Source organism: Magallana gigas, chromosome 1 (assembly GCF_963853765.1).
Source record: "Magallana gigas chromosome 1, xbMagGiga1.1, whole genome shotgun sequence".
In the NCBI taxonomy this organism is placed as follows: domain Eukaryota; kingdom Metazoa; phylum Mollusca; class Bivalvia; order Ostreida; family Ostreidae; genus Magallana; species Magallana gigas.
This window is the reverse complement of record NC_088853.1, coordinates 12,995,374-13,010,621: the sequence shown is the minus strand read 5'-3', so window position 1 is coordinate 13,010,621 and position 15,248 is coordinate 12,995,374. Positions and strand designations below refer to the sequence as shown.

The following is a 15,248-nucleotide window of genomic DNA, read 5'->3' as shown; positions in this document are numbered from 1 at the left end:
AAAAACTCGACCCACGAACCATTAAAAATGGCTTAGTCTAAAAAAAATTATGATTTTGTTATATGTTGTTCTCTGGAAAGTCTACTTTCGGGATCTGTTTTTCTTTTTTCAATGGCGTCAATATTTTTCTCGAATGAAGACTTCAAAGTTGGTGTCATACTTTTATACAATCGCAATTATACATAATGTGTACGACACTATTACACATGTAAACCTATACATGCACACGCACATATAGCTACGTAGATAAAAGTTTGATTAATTATAAAATGACTGCCGTCATGAGAAAAGGGCCCTTATCTTTTGACGTCACAATGCTCAATTTTCCTCATTCTATATATTGTTCACTGATGTTGAAAAGTAAGGTAGGTAATCCTTACAGATTTTATTAATTTATAGCATTAAAACACCCTAAAATATATTTATATAAAATACATTCAAATGGAGGTTTTTTGTCTTTATGCGTTAAATAAATTTATCTTTTATAAGTATTCTATCAACTGACAATGCAGAATTTTTGACGTCAAAGCTGCGGCATTGTAAACGCATTTTTTTTTTTTCTGTTTCTATTTTTTCTGCGTCTGTGTTGTGTTTTCTGAATAATTAGAGTCTAACCTTGTTTTAATACCGCGATTGATATTTTTTTTCACTCCAATATTACATGTTGATTAAAAAAATAAACATTTTATAAATGAAATATACACATTTAACGTCAATATCTACACATTTCGAACGCGTAATATTGCACACAAGATGATGCTGAGACGTCATAAAATTGCTGCTTTTGCATCCGCTATGAAACACTACAATTTACATTCTAGTGTATGATGAAAAAATGCTCTAATTGGGAAATCACTTTTTCATAAATCATTGGTAGAAACCAAAACCCACTTGCATAATTTAATGCGAGACTGGTCGTGGATTTCCGATGATGAGTTATAAAGTAATCTGAGTAAAATTATACAACTTTAGTTTGCATAATCAATACATGTATGATTTAATAAAGTAAAAAAACAAACAAAAAAAACCTACACTGCACACTCTTTGTTGATAAGAGGGGTTGAAGGCTGAGACCTACCGACCTACATAATCGATGCAGAGCAGTATTGTTCAAATCTAACAGTTATCGGTGCAGTAATTACTGTGAAACAATAAAAGTCAAATATTTCAAATCATAAGTTTGGAAGTTCCCTCCCGGGAGACGATTCTACACTTTTTAAATTAGTCGGAAGGAACACGAGAGAAGCTATGTCTCAATTATAGTGCTACCGCAAACATACAAAATAAATTCTAGCATATTCTACGTGTATTACAATTTGCGATCAAATTTTGAAATTATTTAACGAATAAAAAGCTATAATTAACGGATAAGAAGAGTTTGAGAAATATTTTGACAGGATAAAAATCTACTCTGATATGTCGCATTTGATTTCATGGAAAAATCTGATTCTTGGTGACATTTTCATGTAAAGTGCCTTTTTAAATATAAATGTAAATATACCTGTACGAATGAAAAAAACTTGTTTATTATTTGAGCGCAACATATTTTTTTTTGTGCAGTTTAACAACCCAAATCCACATGTGTACTTTTTGAGCTAACTTACATAAAAAAAAAAAATCAGTTATAACATGCCTGAAAACTCACCACATGGATTTATAGCATTTTATATGATTATGTTCATCTCCAATCAGTTACATACATGATCGATTCAAAATTCCTTAAATTAAATAGGTTTGTAAATGCAATCATTATACATGTACTACAATACGTTTGATATCAAGTTGATAAAATTTACGTTTTATAAATCAATTCATGTTTATCGATAAATACATGTATAAACACTACATGTGCGACATTTACAATTAATAACATCCATAGCAATACAATTTGGCTTCATAGATGATGGTTTCTCATCTTTTCTTTTTTATACAAGAAGCAAATTTCGATGATACTGAAGTCAATGTTTATGTGTGTTTGTTACAATGTACAGCAATAAAAAAAAATCCGAGAATCGCGATATTTCTTAAAACTTCGGAATACCGTATGCAACTTTATGCACTCTATAAACGTTTATCATTTAATTTGTCATTTTGTTTAAAATTGATAATCACTTGGCCGATATTTGAGAGAGAGAGAGATAGAGAGAGAGAGAGAGAGAGAGAGAGAGAGAGAGAGAATCGTTTAACATCGATAATAAGAAAATTAAATTTAGTCAACATGTAAAAATGTTACTTCTCACTGAGTATATGCTACGTTTATCGGCACTGTACTACCAATTAGTGCTAAAGATAAACATAATTATTGCAGAAGTCTTATTGAAATTTACCTGCAATCTTGCATTTTGAAAAAAAAGTGAATAATGCTGATATAATATTTAATTATTTCAACGATTATGGTTTATAAAAATCGCATCACAAAAATACCACGGTATGCGTGAACTTACAAAGCGATTAAATAGAAGTGTAGATTCAGCACGTGGGGTGACTTTTGGACAGTGTTGGTCTGTCGTATTTGATACACTTAATTAGGTGTGTACGACTATTTTAAAACAATAAACCTAAACAAAAGGTAGCGATCAATACCGAAAAAATTAACGTAACCCGCGTTCTGTAATGTGGCTATCTTTATAGCCCGCGTGTACAGGTATGTAATGGATAAATAACGAGATGGTGTTGAATAGTTTAGAGAAAACATTCCCTCCGAGGGCCGAAGGCCCGAGGAGGGGATGTTTTCTCTAAACTATTCAACACTATCGAGTTATTTATCTTACTTAAAAAAATTCCCCCATTTGAGCCTCTAAGAAGCATTGACCCATTCATATATCCAACTGTGATGTCATACAAAAGGATCTAGCTCATTTATGATTTAAATAGTACCATACACAATAGCTTAACCAAACACACCCTTTATTCATGGACGAGTGAACAGGTGCGCATGTTAAAGTAAACCATTCCGCTGTACTGAGCAACCTAAACTTAGATGATGCATTTTTTTAACGCAAAGTACATTCAATGTATATAGAGGTCTACACTACCGGGAAAGACGCGGATACCATTTGAATGATATTTTAGACTTGCAAGGAGAAAGGACGAATCAGAAATTTGACGAAAATTAACAGACGATTATTCGTTAAAATTTTTGATAGGAGTCTTAAGAAGTCGTAGTGCGACAATATTCCTTAAATTGTTAAAACTAAGGAAAAGGAGTGATATGGTTCAAGGTTCAAAGAGGAAGTCTACAAGTGTTTATGGAAGTGATTTATATGTGATCCCAAATGTATCAAAATAAAGAAAAGGAAACATTTCTGCTGAAATTTCATTCGTTGCTTATAGGATATACATTTATGGATGACAGGATTCTGTGTTTATGTTGGAAATACACGTTTCAGCATTTTGTCATTTTTATTTGTTTTATGCACTGTTGGATATTTTGAATATCCAACCGATGGGTGGTTGGATATTAAAAATATCCAACTGCCGAAGAAAGCATTTTAGTGTTTTTATTTACATCTTTCATTTAATAAATTAATGAAATGAATTGATCGTAAAAAGTAAGTAAAGGTCATTAAATTATTGTTAATGTACACCAGAACGATAGATGAAAGCTATAGCCAAAGCGTCATATATGGTATTTGAGTTTGGCATCATCATGATTATATAGTTCGTGCAATCCGTGATTTTTCTTAGGTTGCTGAAGATTTCGAAAGATCGGTAAACTGCATGGTTAGAATTGGACCGAGTTGATTTCAGTCCTGTCTGTTTCTATACAGCTGTGAATTACAATTAATTTTCGTAAGAAATAGAGGGAATCATACTTAATGGATTTAAATTTAAATCCATAAATATAAGATGCCATTTTTGTTAAAATCTTTTCTCTCAAATCAACTGTCCACATTCTTGTAGTTGTAATTACTTCTCAGTGAGAGAGTCGAAGACGATTTTTTTTCCATTGGTAATTTTATAAAAAATGAAGTGTTGATAACGTATAAAAGAGAAGAGCAATCATGACAATAAATTAACACAATAACACTCGAGTTTCAAAAACAGCTATAATTGATTTTAAACTTGCTTCAGAACTATGAAGATACTTAATAAGTAATATCAGTAAATATGCGATAAAATTTCCGTGCAAAAGGTTAATTAAAAAGAATAAATATTTCTCTTTTTGAAAATAAATTCGTGTATGCAATTTGACTATGCCCCGAAATTGTGAAACATAGGCATCGAATTTGACCATCTTTATGTTTGTTACATGTTTGCTTACAAAAAAACTTTGATGTATTCAAAGGTTGGGGAGAAGTATTTGTTTTCCTTAGATATCCTTAATGTATCCATCTTACATGTATGTTTGGGGGGGGGGGGGGGGGGGTTATTGCATGTGGAGTCATCAGAAGTGTGCAGAACTTAAACTATATCTGAATATTCAAAATGTTTTTTTTTCTCTTCTGTTAAAATTGTAAGAAATCTAGAATTGTAGAAATTTATTAATTAATTCTACTTCAAACAATTAAAGACGATGTGAAAGGAGGTATAGAAGAAAAAAATGTAATGCAAAAAAAATTTTGACGTTCGTGACATCGTGACGTTTTCAAAGAGCTACGTCAAAGTCGTGTTAACATATCTTACTAAAATTGTCATAAAATGCTTAAAACACACAAGATCTTGGATATCTTTGTATATTTGTATTCAGAAAGAGTTGACTAATCAGAATAACAAAAAAGTGAGTTTGTGAAATTTTGACCTTAAGGGCCCTTTTCTCATGACGGCAGTCATATATTAATGTGTATTTGATAATATAGAAAATTAATGAGAAATACATCACATATTGAGTCTGGGGGTGTTTGATTTTCCATAAGAAAAAGGCGTAATGAAACCAGCCATTTTCATTTCTTGCCGGTTGAATTAACTGACCAATGCGTAGGCGGCATACATGTAACGTTATTTATTCAAAAGCTGTTCAACTGTTATTAAAAATCAATGTATAAAAGTATACAGTTAAAAAAATTTATCTAATTATAATACAATAATTCGATCAGTAGAATATTGACCTCGTCATGCGTTCCACAAAATATACTGAATACCTCTGATAGCGATCCAACGTGAAACCGGTTCCGGTAAATATAATAATTTCGAATTTACTCGATTCTACATGCTGTGATTGTTGATTATGCAGAGGCTTATTCAGAATTAATGGTTTGTGGCTGTCTTCAGAATAGTAAGTAACACTTTTTGGGTGTCAATAATTTAAGTTTAAGAAATGTCATTGGCGTTGTTGCATCATCATCTGATACGATTCACCAAATACACTTCAATCAGCTGATTGATCAAAAATAACTCCTTTATATATGAACTTTATATTATACTTTAAATGTTGCATACATCTGTGTAAGTTTTAGTTCTGTGCATTTCCATTATGAGTGCTATAATAAAATATATTTGAGAGAGAGAGAGAGAGAGAGAGAGAGAGAGAGAGAGAATAGTTACATACACATACATGTACTATAGAGTCAAGTTTGAAGCTCTACATATTTTAGAAGCAATTTTAGAAACTAAATTAATGAATGAATAGAAATTATATGGTGACACATTCACAAACATTAAATTGACCGTACATGTCCCAAAGATCAACAAGTCAACTGAAGGGTTCTTCATTTATTCAGATACATGTATAGGGATTAAAGGATTAAACCCTGTAATATAATTAATATATATCAGCATAAAAATGATCAATGTTTACAATAAGTTTCAGCATAATATACAATCATATTCAAAATATTTTTTTCGTGAAATACATTACTGCTCAGAGTTCACTTATCAAACTATTTGTAAAGAAGGATAACTCTGATTATAATGCATTATACTTTCAGTGTCAAGAAGAGTTACTGCCCTTGAACACAATTTACAATTATGCTCTATATCAAATAAAAACAAACTTTCAATCTAGCTCTTATGTAGATTACTTTATATTAAGATACATATAATAAATTTGCAACGATCACCTGTTTATGGAACAAGGTTTCACAATCCTGATTACTCTGATAAATTTGGTAGTACATGTACTCTCTAACTACAAGTATTAAATATGGTAACAATTACTAACCTTTCATATATATTAGAAATGAAATAATATTGCTTAGATATCAAAACTATTAATTACTGGGATACTTTATATAATACATTCTTTCATTAACAAGAGGCCCATGGGCCACATTGCTCACCTGAGCAACAATAGACATTATAAAATCAGCTTTACGGAGTAATATACCAAAAAAAAATATGGAAAATGTAGTCTAACAGATCCTGTATATAAAAAAAATCAATGTTTCCTTTGATATTCTGTTTATCATTGATCCCTTTTTGTCACAGCATAGTCATTTCACCTATTGAGCATTACAGTTCTCAAGATGATCTAAATCAAATGATATATAAACCTACATCAATCTTGTGAAGCCCAAGAATTGCCCAGAGGCCAAAGTTTAAACAATTTTAAAGAATCAAAAATGTCAAAATGCTTGCATTTAAGTTAAACCATCTATTATAACATTTGAATTTTGGTGAATTTAAACTGTTTTCTTTTGTAAAATTGGTCCCCGATCCCATGTGGCTCCATCCTACTCCTGAAACATGTGATTTTGACAAATTTGAATCTACACTATCCAAGGTTGCTTTCACTAATGTTGCACCTTTTCTAAGAAAATTTTTTTTACAGAATTTTTTTTTTCTCAATATATTCCTTTGTAAAGTTTAACCGGTCCCCATTGTACCCCTTCCCTACCCCCAGGGATCATAATTTGACCAAACTTAAATCTACCCTACCTGATGATACATGTACTTCACACAAGTTACAGCTTTTCTGGCCAGTCCTGTTCTGATTAGAAGATTTGAAATAAAATTTCTCTTTATATTCCTATGTAAAAATTTGACCCACGATTGTGGCCCCATCTTACCCCCAGAGACCATGATTTGAACGAACTTGAATCTACACTATCTGAGGATGCTTTCACACAAGTTTCAGCTTTTTCTGGCCTAATGGTTATTGAAAAAAAGATTTTTAAAGATTAACTTTATTTACTCCTATGTAAAACTTTGATCCCCCGATTGTGGCCCTATCTTACCCCCAGGGACCATGATTTGCACAAACTTGAATCTACACTATCTGAGGATGCTTTTACAAAAGTTTCAGCTTTTCTGGCCAAATGGTTTTTGAGAAGAAGATTTTTAAAGATTAACTCTATATACACCTATGTAAAACTTTGACCCCCCCCCCCCACCCCCATTGTGGCTCCATCTTACACCTGGGGACCATGATTTGAACAAACTTGAATCTACACTATCTTAGAATGCTTCCACACAAGTTTCAGCTTTTCTAACGAAATGGTTTTTGAGAAGAAGATTTTTAAAGATTAACTCTATATTCTCCTTTGAAAAAACTTCGACCCCCCCCCCCCCCCCCTTGTGGCCCCATCTTACCTCTGGGGACCATGATTTGAACAAATTTGAATCTAAACTGTCTGAAGATGCTTCCACAAAAGTTTCAGCTTTTCTGGCCAAATGGTTTTTGAGAAGAAGATTTTTGAAAAATATCACCAAATTTTCAATAAATACTAATTATTTACCTTTAAAATAGGGTGTTTCCCTTTATTTTAACAAACTGGAATCTCCTTTACCAAATGATGCTTTGTGCCAAGTTTGGTTGAAATTGGCCAAGTGGTTCAGAAGGAGAAGTCAAAAATGTAAAAAGTTTACAGACAGACAGACGGACAGATGGTTGCCGGACAAAAAGTGATCAGAAAAGCTCACTTGAGCTTTCAGCTCAGGTGAGCTAATAAGGTATTATAACCTAAAAAAGTAGAATTAGCAAAATGTAACAATTAACAGAAAATGTCATTTATTTATTATCTATTAAATTATTTATTTAAGTTTAAGAATACCAAAAATAGAACCCTTACTATAACTGACTGCTTCCAATATGTTGGTCAATTAAATAAATAAGTTAAATTGCCTCTTGAAGAAAACGGGTCTTTCTTAAATGAAGCCTAGCCTTGGTCTGTCACAAAGGCTACTCAGTTAAAGCGGGAAAAATTATAAAAACATACTATTGGCTAAATAAACAACCTGATCCTGGCCACATGTATGTCAATCTAATTAAAATTAGACCTTTCATCTCGCTCTCTGTTATATATGGATACCGCTCATCATCCATATATAACAGAGAGCGAGATGAAAGGTCTTATTTTAATTAGATTGCATGTATGTAAGAGACCATACAGGTGAAAAGACTTAAGGTACCTCACTACACCTAGACTTATACTCAGATCTTGAGTTTGAATTCGTATGGAGCTTTTGTTCATGTTTACTGAAAATGCAATTTTTCATCCAAAATTGCAAATTTTTTGGCCTATTGGACTTAAATACTTCTTATTCATTATGATATCTATCTTAATCAAGTGATTTTCTGCTGATTTGAGAAAATATTTAAAAGTGTAGTGAGCCACCTTAAGGCTATAAAATATCAGAAGCCACTAATAATGATTACTTGATAGGTGCATAAAAGACAGGGAGTTACAGGGATAGAAGTCTGTTTCTAAATATTTACATGTAAAATATGGAATGTAGGTTGTTGATGATAATGATGAAATTTCAATATTAATATGCATGAATGTAATTATCAAAAAATACACCCTATTACACTAATAATGCCGTCATTGTAATTAACAGGGATTGCATGACATGATTTTGTTTCACAATACAAATAAAATGCATATAGTATATAAGAAATCATTTTTAAGGCATACTTATATTCTCTCTCTCTCTCTCTCTCTCCCTCTCTCTCTCTCTCTCTCTCTCTCTCTCTCTCTCTCTCTCTCTCTCTCTCTCTGAGTCTCTCTCTCTCTCTCTCTCTCTCTCTCTCTCTCTCTCTCTCTCTCTCTCTCTCTCTCTCTCTCTCTCTCTCTCTCTCTCTCTCTCTCTCTCTCTCTCTCTTCCACCCACTCACAGATGTCAGAAATAATATTTCTAATCTAAATACAATGTGTATCAAAATTGCCAAGGAATTATCAAACTTTCAATCAATGATGTACATGTATACTATCAATTGTCATATCATTTGACTATCAATGCAGCTTGTTACATGTTACAATTGTTACAATTACTTGTTACAATCTTGTTACATGCAGATTGAGACAACTTTCAGTCTTCACAAATCAGAATGAAGTTAAAAACAATTTTAAACTAATACAACACAAGTATTTAAATAGTTTGAACAATGACAGTATATGATGAAAAAAATATTAATGTGATAGTTTGATTGATTATGCAGAAATGTATTTACTTTTATAGATATAAGTAGGAAATGAAAATGACTCGGAGTCTGTACAGAGTATAAAACACTAACATGTATTTCTAATCAAGTAAGAGTTTGGCAGATAACTGTAAATCAAAGTGAATGTTAATTAAAAGAATAATAAAATTGAAAAATATATTCACTTTATATTAACACAACCCTTAAATTCATTACAGGATGATACAATGGAGTTAATTCATTCCTCTGGTTCACTGTCACTCGAATTGTCGGAGTCACTGACGAATGAAGCGTCACTGATGAACTCACCCCAGTCTCTCACACCCAGTTTACCCTCCTTGTGGTGACAAGCATAGCCAACATACCACAGAATAGCTGCCACATGGGCACACATTCCTACCACTTGGGCACCAGCTCTACATTTACAGAACCACCCACAGATCTCACCTGCTTCGTATCTTATCCACAATAAGTAGGATTTGGAGGAGACGTGGCGACTCTGTTAAAGCACTCGTAATAGACCTGGCTCCTCTTTGTGTACTTGAATGCACAGTCACCTTCAATGTGCTCCTGGGCATAACTAGGCGATAACCTTAATTGGTATGTGCCACATGTAAGGGATCTGAGTTGCTTCTCATCCAGGCAGGGTAAATCTGTAAGATCCTCATTTTCCGCCCAGCAAACTGTTCGACGATCTAGTTTATTTAGTTCCACACGCTTCTGCAGTGTATTTACCTGCTTGGAGAGATAAAGGTAAAGCATCTTGGAACCAAGATCCAGGTCTTTTTCGGCATCACCAGCAGAAAGAGGTTTCAAATACCTAAGACAAAATACATTGATAAGCAATTGTAATAATGTAAATAATAATCTAATAAAATATGGATATTTAACCAGATTTGTATTGTCATAGAAATTAATGTAATTTTAAATGTATAATCTTACAGTTAATAAGCTTATAAGAGTATAGATTATATATGCATATTTTAATTAATATCTTTATATAAATACATGTACTATTATATGTAGTGATATACAAAAGGTACATGCCTGTTAGATATGGCACACACAATGTGGACAAAGTCACCAATATGCGGTATTTGATTTGATGGGAGAATTTTTCCTAAATAAGGCCACTGTTAAATTCGAGCATTGGCCAATTCTACAACCCACCGGATCTATGAATAGATGTAAAGATATATGTTATGTAAGATGATAGCTAGTACATGTATAAGCATTGCTATAAAATTACATGGTTCAGAACTCAGAAGATACAAGTTTCTAAATTAATTGATATAAAAATTGGAATCATTCTTTTAAAGACTTAAGTGTAATTCTTATTCAAATATTTTATACCTTTGTTACAAGTCGACTGGAGTTTGCATTTTCAGTTGGCATCTGTTTCTCTCCCTCATCTGTGCTTGTATTCCCATCTCCTCAAGGAAGTCCAGAGAGTCCCTGAATCCTCTGTCAATGACAAAAATGTCTTCCTCTCTGACCCAATCGCAAATGTCCTCAATGTTGGTTTTCATGACATGATTTAATATGGTGGCATCACTGTTCTTGGTGATGTAAGGACCCATAAAAGAGATGAAGTACCCAGCCGTTGACACAATAACCAGTGGTTTAACTAAGGGCCTGCCTTTGTGTAAACTAAACGATTGTCTCTAAAACTTAAAGTATCCACTCTTATTGATGTAGATGTATGTTCCGTCTAGAAGTAGTACAGTAAATCTCGGTTATAGCCAAGTCCTAGGGACCGATGGATTTACTTTGTTATATCCGTAGTTCGCTATATCCGCATAACGAATTTGTAATAATAACTATAGCGAATTCACTATATACATGTATTCTTAGACCAGACTCAAATTTTTGCTCATTAAAGCTTAGAATAAAAATATGTTACTTTAATACCTTTAATAATTGGATTGTGAGTCGAAAAAATTATGTGAAAATAAATTTATTCATATTCATATCAATTCATTCATTATTTATGTAATAGGGTAGTGCAAACCTTTTTAAACTGTAAAGACATTTGTAATAAGGTGTTAAATTTGTTAAATTCACATCTATGGGACTCAAAATCAGTTTGCTATATCTGTTAATTTGTTATATCCGAATTCGTCATAACTGTGAAAATTTGCAAAGATTTGTTAAGAATTTATCAGGGACTCAAACAAAACTTTGCTATATCTGAGAATTTGCTATATCTGTGTTCGTACCAAACAAGTTTTACTGTATGGCCTTCTGGGTTGCTGCATCACCAAAAAGAGTCTGGGCCCATGGTCGAGTATGTTGTTGGATGACCGTTTCTCTTGTGATCCAAGGTTTTCTTTAACAAATCTGTCATTCATCAAAGCTGTTCTGATTGACTTTATGCTTCTGTGAACACTGGATTTGGAAATATTTAACAATGTAGAGAAAATGTGGTTCGAGTCCCCTCCCCGAAGTTTCATCAAGAAGATGGCCAGGCTGGTACAAAAGGATCTTTCGGGGTTGATCGGACTTTGGTATCTTCAACATATGTAAGCAAATCTTGAAATGAAGCTTTGGATATCCCAAGAAGGTCTATGTATTCTGTGTCAGTAAGACTATCACTGTTGCCAAATTCCAGTCTTGTTTTTCCAATTCTCAATACTTCTGAATGCAAAAACTTGACAAGGCCTAAAAAAAAAAGTTGTGTGTTTAGGGTAACCCAACCTAACCTAGAAAAATGCTCCGTTCCTACTATTTTTAGATGTCTGTTTTTATCCGATTGTGAATTTTATATTATTTCTATTAAAAAATCTGTTTTTAAATATGACACAAACAAACATTCTTAGGATTCATGCAGAAAAAAAAAATGATAAAATAAAAAAAAATCCCTACCTACCTAACCTAATTTTTTCATCAGTGTTAAAATTACCCTAAACACCGAACTTTTTTTTATAGGCCTAAGCTGAGTAATTAATGTCTTGTTGAAAGTGGTGGTATCTGCTATTGGGTTCAGCTCATTGATGTTTTGCTGAAGATGGTTCGGACAACAGCGAGATCCAGCTGGAATGATAATCTCCTTAGAAAGAAAGATACGATGCCTTACATCCACTGGAACGACGACTAATTTCGGTCCTGGACTTTTACAAATGCAGCACATATCGTGTCCCTTGATGTACATGGAAAGGCAGTGTAACAGAAGGTGGGCTAAAAGGAGGTACTGGAAGCACTTCTGGCCTACCTCGATCTTGTGTTTTGACATGCTTTGTGTGCTCCTTTTGTCTTAGATGGTAGTAGCACATACATCTGCATTTGTTGCATAGATGATCATTGTCACCTGGTGTTCTTCCAGAAAGCTTTGTTAAGACAGCCCTACATTTCTTGGGAACACTGCGTCTATCTTTTTGTTGCACTCTAAAACTTCATTGTTTGCAGAACTTGACATCTGAAATAATAAGAAAACAATTCAATTTTTTTTTTCTTCATAAAAGTACCAGTATATGTAATATACATGATTTGATTAACAATTTTAATCCATATGTCTTGAGTGAAATGTTTAAATATCTGTGTCTGAAGAAATAAAATTTGATATTTTAAAAAAAACAAAGGGATAAATGTAAGGATCTCTAGGTTTCAGAAATGCTAAAACTTCTTAGCAAAATCCAATAACGTATGTTAAAAAAGTCAAAACATATCCAATGGAAGTTCTCCGTCACCGTATCTTATCATAATGAGCGCAGCCTGCACATCCAGGTTGCACTACAGTATTAAATTACTATACATTCTTACCAAAATTGCACAACTTTACATACTGATTAAAAATTCAAAACGAACTTCTGGAAAAAATTCCCTTGACATCTTTTTAAACAATGCTTCATTTACAATTTTCTAACAAAATACACACGTTCATCCAGCAAGGCGTGAGACTTTGTTTACCTCGAAGTTACACAACATTCCACAAAATCATCAAAATAATGCACATTTTTACTAATCAAAAGCGATTTACAAAAAATTGGGCTAAATCCGTAGGTTTTCCAAGCACGATTCACATTGGTACTTATATTCTTCATCAATTTTACGTAAAATATTCTAAAATTGTGTTGATCTTTCACCTGCGCCATGCCATTGTTTTACATGTGTTGTGACTGTATGTATTTGTCAATGATACTCACAAATATGAGTTAATTGTTAAAAACCTCTAAAGTCTGACGGATAAAAGTTTTTAGTATTTGAGCAGTTTCTCGCAAAATGCCTTATCTCCCCACACTTGAAACATTCTCTCTCCCTTTTGAAACTATTAGATCTTGATCTTTTGTTATCTGTGCTATATAGTATTTTATCTTTATCATCAAATGTGACTCATTTGTCATCTTCCTTTGGTCCCATAATCAATAATTGGTTTGTAATTGCTGTATTCATGTGTTGAACTGCTTCTTCAAGTGTTTTCGGATCTTTATCAAGTGTAACTATTGCAGCTCTTTTCTCCATACAACCCCTTAAGAATGCATAAATGGTAATGGTGCTTCTAAAAAACTCTGGACAGCTGTATGGGTAAGCCTCAGTGAATATTTCTTCTATCTTCACTGCAAATACTTCAAGAGTTTCATGTGTCTTCTGTTTGATCTCCTGAAGTTGTTGTCTCATGATATGAAGTTAATTGGTCACTCTTGTGTAGTCTTTTCTCTTTCTGCTCTACAAATCTGCCTAATTGATCATCTAACTGTCTAGCATATATTATTTCTTTAAGATCATTCTCTCTCCTTTCACCCATATCATGCACATCATCCACAACTGTATCTCTCTTTCCTCTCCTTTTGTACAACAGTGCTATTTCTTTTTCTTTCTTATCTATTGTACGGTCTCTTTCTTTCAATTCTTCCTCTCTTTCTCTAATAACATTCTCTCTTCCTCTAATAATTTCTTCTTTCTCAATCAGCTCTTTTTTTAACCTCTCAATCTTTTTCAATCAATCTGTTACTTTCATGTTAGACTCTGCCAGCTGTCTGCTGTGTTTAACAGGTCCAGTACAATCTCCAGATTTAGCTATATAGCTTGAAATAAGCTGAATAGCTTTATTAAGCTATTCAGAATAGCTTCATTTAGCTATTTTGTCATACATTTTTCTTAAATGTGTTATTTTTTCAGTATGTATAAAAAATCGCACTTTAGAGCAGTGATAATTTTCAACTTTGAACTGTTCTGTAAACAATGCATGTAAAGATTACTCAAAAGTTTGCGTCCCCTTAAGAGACTTTGCACTGAAAGTTTTGGGGCAACTGATTCATGACCACACAGTTACTTCTTGAATGAAATATAAAGGAGGTCAGTTATGTTAAATAAGATAATTGATTGGTAATAATTTATCACAATGAGAAGAAATCATACTTATCCACGCCTCATCGCACACAAAGTGGTGAACAGTTACCCAAACAATGAAAATATATTTTTTGCTTAAAAGTGTTTAAAAGCTGCAGTGTTAAAACTATCTTACATTTGGGTCAAGTTTATAATGGTCAGTGGCGTAAATATATGAGTAGCAAGTTAATTGCGATTTTCGTCCATTTCTTACCATTAAATTTTTCTTCAAAAACTGCATATAAATAGCTTTATTAAGCTATTTTGAATAGCTTTATAAAGCAATATAGCTTTTTCAAGCTATATAGCTAAATCTGGAGATTGTGCTGGACCTGTTTAACGCTTCCATTGCTGCTATAATATGTTTACCAAAATAGGAGTAGCCATGATCTTGATCTTTTACTCCTGTATACACCTACCTAATACTGATCTTAGTATATGTATGACCTAAATCATCAGACATTCCGTCGAAATAGTCAAGTTGTAGATCTTAAACAACATGTAAGTGTATACTTGAAAAAAAAAATAAGAAAAAAATGTAGAAAAAAAAATCAAAATAAACAAGAAAAGTAATACATATAGTTCTTTCCAAAATATACCAATAATATAAACTTTAATTGAA

The 15,248-nt window shown here is 32.7% G+C and overlaps 1 long non-coding RNA gene across 1 annotated transcript; it reads right to left on the bottom strand.

The window, feature by feature from the left end:
* Positions 1 to 8,624: 8,624 nt before the first annotated feature.
* On the bottom strand, positions 8,625 to 11,283 carry LOC117688360 (uncharacterized). The gene is made up of 3 exons (XR_010713621.1): positions 10,655 to 11,283; positions 10,349 to 10,476; positions 8,625 to 10,121 (listed from the first exon to the last, which is right to left on the bottom strand). It is a non-coding gene; the product is annotated as an uncharacterized lncRNA (long non-coding RNA).
* Between the last annotated feature and the right edge of the window lie 3,965 nt (positions 11,284 to 15,248).